This window comes from Eptatretus burgeri, chromosome 9 (genome assembly GCF_056783735.1).
Source record: "Eptatretus burgeri isolate ZD-2024b chromosome 9, Ebu_testis_v1, whole genome shotgun sequence".
NCBI lineage: Eukaryota > Metazoa > Chordata > Myxini > Myxiniformes > Myxinidae > Eptatretus > Eptatretus burgeri.
In genome coordinates, this window is record NC_140969.1 from 12,728,796 (window position 1) to 12,737,438 (window position 8,643).

At 43.3% G+C, this 8,643-nt stretch overlaps 1 long non-coding RNA gene across 2 annotated transcripts in view; it reads left to right on the forward strand.

Moving 5' to 3' along the window:
- Positions 1-2,002, forward strand: part of LOC147019552 (uncharacterized) — a 44,914-nt gene extending 42,912 nt beyond the window's left edge. For both annotated transcript variants that reach the window (XR_015062024.1, XR_015062023.1), the window contains exon 3: positions 1-2,002. This exon is cut by the window's left edge and continues 411 nt beyond it. This is a non-coding gene — a long non-coding RNA (uncharacterized LOC147019552).
- Positions 2,003-8,643: the final 6,641 nt, after the last annotated feature.

The window sequence follows — 8,643 nt, forward strand, 5'->3', positions numbered from 1 at the left end:
TGTTTTCAAGTCAAGTTTTTGTTGCTTCCGAAGGGTACTTGAGCGTCGAGCAGAAACCGTCGCGCAGTAGCAATCAAACGTTGAAATAACGTCCCTGGCTTACAGGAGATATAAATCATCACCAGCACATTATCAATCTCTGTCTCACGATTTTGGGGAGATGTCAGCAATGCGGTTTAATGATGTTTGCAGAAGTTATAGATTGATGACTATGATGCAATAAGCTGACGACAGGCTGCTCGCTCTGTGATTTTTGGCGAACAGTCTGCAAGGGCGAAAGGTTGCTTTGGATGAAGTGATAAGATCCTGGATTTACGAGGGATGTTCAAAAGGTCTGCAGGAATCTGATGCTCACAATAGTCAAAGAAGCGCCATTTCTTTTTATTTTCAGTGTCATGTCCCTTGACTTCACACTCGCTCCATTTGTCCTTCAAGTTGTATATGTCAGTGAAATAGAAGTTTCAGATTGCTCCAGCAGCCAGCCATGTCTTGTTTGCTTCGTCTGTTTCTTCGGTGAATCCTTGAGCACACAGGTGTAAATGTGAATTGTCGAAACAGATAATGCATTCAATGGAGACCAGGTCCAGGCAATACGGCGAGGAGTTGGGGTGGGAGGTGGTGCGGATAATCATGGCTGTAGTCATGAAAGGTGCTTTGTATATCACAGGTCCTGTGAGTAGGCACGTTGTGCACAGTCGAAGCACACCTTTGGTCAACATCCCTCACCGCTGTGGACAGTACTAGAAACACACCTTTGGTCAACATCCTTCACCATTTGTCCTTTATGACCTGCCACTATGCTTTGTGTTAAGTTGGTGCAATAATCCCCTGTAGTTGTAGTTTTGTGAGGCATATAGTCCATTGGCATGATTCCCTTTATATCCGAGACAATGGGGGCCATGGTCTTACCTGCTGAGGGTTGGGTGTGAAACTTATTGGATGGTGGTGATTCCTTGTGCCTCCACTACATGGATTCCAATTTGTTTTTAGTTGCCAGTGGTGAAGCCACATTTCATCACCAGTTATCAGATGAGTGATAGGATTAGCTGAATCTGTGTCGAACAGTTTGTAGAACTGGTGACATAATGCCAGTTAGTGCTCTTGATGGTGAGTGCTGAAAGATTTGAGGCCCCAGCTTGCTGTGTTTGTCGATGATGCGGAAGATACTGCATTGAGAAATTCCCATTACGTGGATATTTTGGAGACCTGAGCTACGATTTCCCATGAGTCGGGCCTTGATCTGGGCAAAAGTATATTGGTCGGTCACATCTGTCAGCTATCGCGTCCTGAGGTCATCTTCAGGAGGCTCATATCCATGTGCGCTGAAAGTGTGCTGCTTATTTGTTTATGGTTGGACCTTTGCCATATACTGCTACCAGAGGTCCGTGGAGCAGTTACTTTTGCATAAAACGTTGATGTTCAATTTTAATAAGATTCATAATTGTATGATGTCTGAATTAAATGATGAAACCTTGACGTTCAAATAATCTGGATTAAACTCAAACAATAAACAATGTCAGGTGAATGAAACTAATCGCATCTAACAAGCACGGCCTACATGTAAATCTATCATGCGTAAAATATCCACCTCTCTTGCTTGCAAGTTAGTACCCAGTTTCTAGAACTTTCTGAACGTCCCTCATACAGTATTTAGGTAATTAGTCACACTATCAGAGTACCTGTCCTGCAGACAGGATATCCTGTCTGTCCTGGCAGAATATCATGTTTTAAGTGTGCAACATGCTCTTCTGACACATTCCTTTATTTGGGCAGTGCATAGGTAACAGACCACTGTATCTATCGCTTCCGAAAATAAAAATAACTCAGGTTACATAAATGAAGCAAAAACATTCCTATGGCTAATTGAATGTGTGTGTGTATGTGTGTGTGTATTTATAGTTTTGTATGTCTGACTTACTTTTTGGGACTACGGTGCTATAATTGGTTCACGAGTCAGTGAGTGACCACTATATTCGTTATTGGTGTGTGTCTGTCTGTTGGATTCGCGAGATATCCCTCATTGTCGGGTTTTCCGTGTGTGTGTGTGTGTGTGTGTGTGTCTCTCTGTGTGTGTGTGTCTCTGTGTGTGTGTGTGTGTGTGTATGTGTGTGTCTGTGTGTGTGTGTCTCTCTCTGTGTGTGTGTGTGTGTGTGTGTGTGTCTCTGTGTCTCTGTGTGTGTGTGTGTGTGTGTGTGTGTGTGTGTGTGTGTGTGTGTGTGTGTGTGTGTGTGTGTGTGTGTCTGCAACGCGAGGCTCCACAGCACAAACCAGCAAACCGATTTCGATGAAACTTGGCGAGCAGGTGCCATATAGGTTGGGAATGTGCGCGTTTGAGTTTCGCTGCTAAGCAACCACCCGTTGCTATGCAGCGGCCGAAAAACCACACGTTCACTATTTTCAATACTTGTCCTTCAGTTTTGAATGTGGAGAAACGAGACTTCGGAATTAAATACTTCGAGATATTTAGAAAATTTTACTCGAGCCGATTTTTGATTTAGGTTTTATTTTTCAAATGATAGTCCTTTAAAAATAGGGCATCCATTTACCGTCATTTAATGTGTGTATACAGTGTTTGTAAGGAACGACACCGTCGTTCCACCTTCGATCTCTCATCGATCCAAACGTTATTGACCAAAGTGAAAAGGGTCCAAAATAAATGGAATCATCGCATTTCTGTCTTTGTGGATTTCTAATAATATGGTATAAATCAAGTTATGTGGAATTTGAAAAACATCTTTTTTAAAAATTTCTACACCCCCCGTTATGTTATCGTCCGCTACACCGCCAGGCTCATCAAAAACAACCGACCAGGAAGTCTTCTCGCGCGACCCACGGTCTGGTTCGTATTTCCCTGAACATCTGTTGTTCTGGTTATGTTTTTTTTTTTTTTTTTTTTTTTTCTCTCTCTCTCTCTCTCTCTCTCTCTCTCTCTCTCTCTCTCTCTCTCTCTCTCTCTCTCTCTCTCTCTCTCTCTCTCTCTCTCTCTCTCTCTCTCTCTCACACACACACACACACACACACACACACACACACACACACACACACACACACACACACACACACACACACACACACACACACACACACACACACACACACACACACACACCACGTTACGTTTTGTTTCGTGTTCTTCTGACGTCCACTCTGTTTGCCGTCATCTGAGGTAATGTCAACAAAAATAGACACATTTTATTTTTTACTGAATTCGTCCCAAATTTACTCGAGCCAATTTTTGATTTAGGTTTTATTTTTCAAATGGTAGTCCTTCAAAAATAGGGTGTCTATTTGCCGTCATTTTTTTATGAGGAGTGCCAGTTGGCAAAATACGCAATAGGAAAAATCTTGCCAGGCAGAGGAACAATTGTATGTGAACCAATACGTCTTGGCAATGAATCTTCGTCGGTGGATCGGTCAGAATGAAAAGCATCGTATCCAGCGCTTCGATCCTAGCGAATCCCTCGTCGCCTACCGGCTTGTATGTTGGGTCGTCGATCTAGTGGAAAAAAAAAAAAAAAAAATTTCAAAAATTTTTTTTTTTGAGATTTGTTCTACCCTCATTATCAGTATTTAAAATGGCGATTTCAGTTATTACAATGGCGATTTCGATGAAACTTGGTTGGTAGGTTCATACCATGACCAAGTTGTGTGGAAATGAGAACCGTTGCTATGGGCCCCTCCGTTGCCTAGCAACGGCCAGAAAACCTCTAAATGTGGGGGTATTTTTACGAAAAAACAATCTCCAGTGTTAACCCTTGAAGCTGGAATCATGAATTTTCTTGTGCTTAATCCTCAGGTCATTCCCAATCGAATGGACCCATCGCGTCAGGTTATATTGGGTAGTCGACTATCCATGCCCACCTACCGGCTTGTCTGTCTTTGTCTGTCCCGAGCATAGCTCCGTGGGTTTTGATCCGATCCTGATAAAATTTTGGTGGGAGGTTTATATCATGATATAGTTGTGTTTTCCTGAGAATGGGCGTGGTGCGCCCATTATGGGCGGAGCCACGCCCAAAAAAACGTGTTTTTAGGTGGTAGCCGATTTCAATTTGCATCTTCTCCTTGGGGGTTTGTCGAATCTGACAGGGGTTTCGGTATTTGGTTAGCCCAATGGCCCCTGCATAGCCCCACGGAGCTCGATTTTTTTTTTTTTTTCGTCACAAGGTCACAAACTTAGAAAATTGCGAATTTTGACATAAAAATCATACTACCGCCCAAACTTTGAGAGTTAGAATGACACTATTTTTTATGCATAATCTTGAGGTCATTCCCCACCTAAAGTCTTGAAACCATTTTGCTCTATCTCGAACACCTTGTCCGTGGCGCCCCCTTCAAGTTTGTTTTTACGCTGATTTCATCAAAATATGGATAATCCGAGGAGTGCGAAATGCCATATAGCCTATATGACGTTGTATTGTTCCTGGAATGTTCCAGAGGAAGTTTTGCACCAAAGGTCATAATCCTTGACCTTTGACCTTTAAAGTTCACAAAGGTCAAATTTTCAAAGTTGTGGGAATCAAACCGGGTTTTCGACCTTCTTTGACGAACTAACTCCAATAAGCTTTCACACGTATCCTGTTTCCTTATTTTAATGTCCACAACATTGTTTTGTGACCTTTAAAGGTTATGCATAGGTCAAATTTTGGAATCTTTGACCTTTGACCTTTAAAGTTCACAAAGGTCAAATTTTCAAAGTTGTGGGAATCAAACCCGGTTTTCGACCTTCTTTGACGAACCAACTCCAATAAGCTATAGCACGTATCCTATTTCCTTATTTTAATGTCCACAACATTGTTTTGTGACCTTTAATGGTTATGCAAAGGTCAAATTTTGAAAGTTGTTGAATGAAACCGGGTTTTCAACAATTTGCAACTAATAACCTGTCACCCATACCACATCATGTTGATCATTTTTATAACTTGGTCAAAAATTATCACATTGTCTCATCCTTGACTTCTGAAACAATCTACATCGTCAAATACCGCTCGAGAACCATTGCCGTCTCGAGACTTGTTGGTGTTTATTTTGATTGATCTGAATAAGTCCTTATTTGGGATTCCGAGGGCCAAGTGGTGCTTACAACACCTTAAGTTAAATTTGAAGCATCAAAGTCCTCATGATATCGTTTTCTTGTTTTTATTTTATATGATCCTATCTGCTACCCTTGCCACATGGCCGGGTTGTAAAAACTGGGCTGAAAGGATAGAAACCTCAATGAAAAACTGTGCCAGCTGATGATCTGGGCAGTTTGGAAATCATTTATTTGCTTATAAGTTAAGGTATGATGTGCACTTCATGGCACATACACATGTATGTATGTATGTATGTATGTGCACTACATGGCCAAAAGTATGTGGACACCTGCTCGTCCAAGATCTCATTGCAAAATCATGGGTATTAATATGGAGTTGGTCCCCCCCCCCCCTTTGCTGCTGTAACAGCCTCCACTCTTCTGGGAAGGCTTTCCAATAGATGTTGGAACGTTGTTGTGGGGATTTGTTTCCATTCAGCCACAAGAGCATTCGTGAGGTCAGACACTGATGTTTGGCAATTAGGTCTGGTTCGCAGTCGGCATTCCAATTCATCCCAACGGTGTTCGATGGGGTTGAGGTCAGGACTCTGTGCAGGTCAGTCAAGTTCTTCCACACCGATCTTGACAAACCATTTCTGTATGGACCTCGCTTTGTTACAGGGGCATTCTCCAAACTGTTGCCACAAAGTTAGAAGCACAGAATTATCTAAAATGTCATTATATGCTGTAGCATTAAGATTTCCCTTCACTGGAACAAAGGGACCTAACCTAAATCATGAAAAATAGCCCCAGACCATTATTCCTCCTCCATGAAACTTTACAGTTGGCACTATGCATTCTGGCAGGTAGCGTCCTCCTGGTATCTGCAAACACAGATTCGTCCATCGGACTGCCAGATGGTGAAGCGTGATTCATCACTCCAGAGAACACGTTTCCACTGCTCCAGAGTCCAATATCGGTGAGCTTTACACCATCCAGCTGACACTTGGCATTGCGTTTGGTGATATTATGCTTGTGTGCGGCTGCTCGGCCATGGAAACCCATTTCATGAAGCTCTCGACGAACAGTGCTTGTGTTGATGTTGTTTCCAGAGGCAGTTTGGAACTCGGTAGTGAGTGTTGCAACCGATGACACGATTTTTCCACGCTACGTGCTTCAGCACTCGGCAATCCCGTTCTGTGAGCTTGTGTGGCCTCCCATTTCACGGCTGAGCTGTTGTTGCTCCGAGACGTTTCCACTTCACCATGACAGCACTTACAGTTGACCGGGACAGCTCTAGCAGGGCAGAAATTTGATGAACTGACTTGTTGGAAAGGTGACATCCTATGACGGTGCCACGTTTAAAGTCACAGAGCTCTTCAGTATGGCCCATTCCACTCCAATGTTTGTGTCTGGAGATTGCATTGCTGTGTGATTGATTTTATACACCTGTCAGCAATGGGTGTGGCTGAAATAGCCGAGCCCACTAATTAGAAGGGGTGTCCACATACTTTTGGCCATGTAGTGTGTGTGTGTGTGTGTGTGTGTGTGTGTGTGTGTGTGTGTGTGTGTGTGTGTGTGTGTGTGTGTGTATTGTTATGTCTGGCTTCCTTATTGGGACTATGGTGCAGTAATTGGTCTTTATTTTGATATGAGGCCATATTAAAAAAAATTCATTTGATCATCTGGATTTTTAGATCCTCGTGGAGGATCTCCAAGTCTTACTCATGTTGTTCTTCATCTTCTTCTTGTGGACTTTTTTGTTTCACAGCCTACAGTTTTCATCGAAACTTCCTGAAACTTGGCATATATATGTAAAAATACCCTGCTCAGACAGTAACCATCTCCGATTTTGAAAATTACTCCGATAAAAAAAGTTACGATGTCAAAATATCTCCGCTAATGGAAATCGCCTAAAAAATTATCTCTGAAACTCGGCGAGCTTTCTGAATTCTGTTTGCGGGAATCGAACAGGGCATTAGCAGAGATGAATTACCGCACATATGATGCATCACTATGACGTCATATCAATTTTTATGACGTCATTCCTATTTTTTGACTTTTTTGTTTCACAACCCAGAGTTTTCATCGGAACTTCGTGAAACTTGCCATCTATATGCAGAAAGCCCACGCGCAGGCAGTAACCATCTCCGATTTTGGAAATTCTTCCTTGAAAAAAAGTTGACGTCATAATACCACCGCTAATGGGAATCGCCTATACCATTATCTCCGAAACTCGGCAAGCTGTTTGAATTTTGTTTGCGGGAATCAAGCCGGGCATTAGCACAGATAATTTATCGCAAACCTGATACATCACAATGACGTCATATTCGTTTTTATGACATCATAATTAAGAGGATGAGGATCTTAGCTCATTTGAGCTTGTTTTTTAAAAGGAAGGAGGAGGCCCTTTTTGTTATTATTATTATTTTTCAAAATAGCCGCTGGCTTTTAGATTCAAGATCTTCTTCTTCTTCTTCTTCCTCTTTCGGCTTGCTCCCGTTAGGGGTCGCCACAGCGGACCAACTGTCTCCATTTCGCTCTATCCTCCACATCTTCCATTGACACTCCAACCACCCGCATGTCCGCCCTCACCGCATCCATGAACCTCTTCTTTGGCCTTCCTCTTCTCCTCCTGCCTGGCGGCTCCATCTTCAACATCCTTCTCCCGATATACTCCGTTTCCCTCCTGTGCACATGTCCAAACCATCTCAATCTCGCCTCTCTCACTTTGTCTCCAAACCGTCCTACCTGCGCTGTCCCTCTAATACACTCATTTCTTATCCTATCCATCCTCGTCACTCCCAACGAGAATCGCAGCATCTTTAACTCTGCCACCTCCAGCTCTGCTTCCTGTCTTTTTGTTAGCGCCACCGCCTCCAAACCATACAATATAGCTGGTCTCACTACCGTCTTGTATACTTTCCCCTTCACTCTTGCAGCTACCCTTCTGTCACAAATCACTCCTGCAACTCTTCTCCACCCACTCCATCCTGCCTGCACTCTCTTTTTCACTTCTCTCCCACACTCTCCGTTACTTTGGACAGTTGATCCCAAGTATTTAAACCAATCCACCTTCCCCACCTCAACTCCTTGCAACTGCACCATACCACCACCCTCCCTCTCATTTACGCACATGTACTCCGTCTTACTCCTACTGACTAACATTCCCCTTCTCTCCAGTGCGTACCTCCACCTCTCAAGGCTCGATTCAGCCTGCTCCCTACTCTCCCTACAGATCATGATGTCATCCGCGAACATCATGGTCCATGGAGACTCCAGTCTGATCTCGTCCGTCAACCTGTCCATCACCATTGCAAACAGGAAAGGGCTCAGAGTCGATCCTTGGTGCAATCCCACTTTAACCTTAAACCGGTCCGTCATTCCTACCGCACACCTCACCGCTGTCACACTGTCCTCATACATATCCTGCACGATCCTCACATACTTCTCCAACACTCCCGACTTCCTCATACAATACCACAACTCCTCTCTTGGCACCCTATCATAAGCTTTCTCTAAATCCACAAACACACAATGTAACTCTTTCTGGCCTTCCCTATACTTCTCCATCAACATTCTCAAAGCAAACATCGCATCAGTGGTGCTCTTTCCTGGCATAAACCCATACT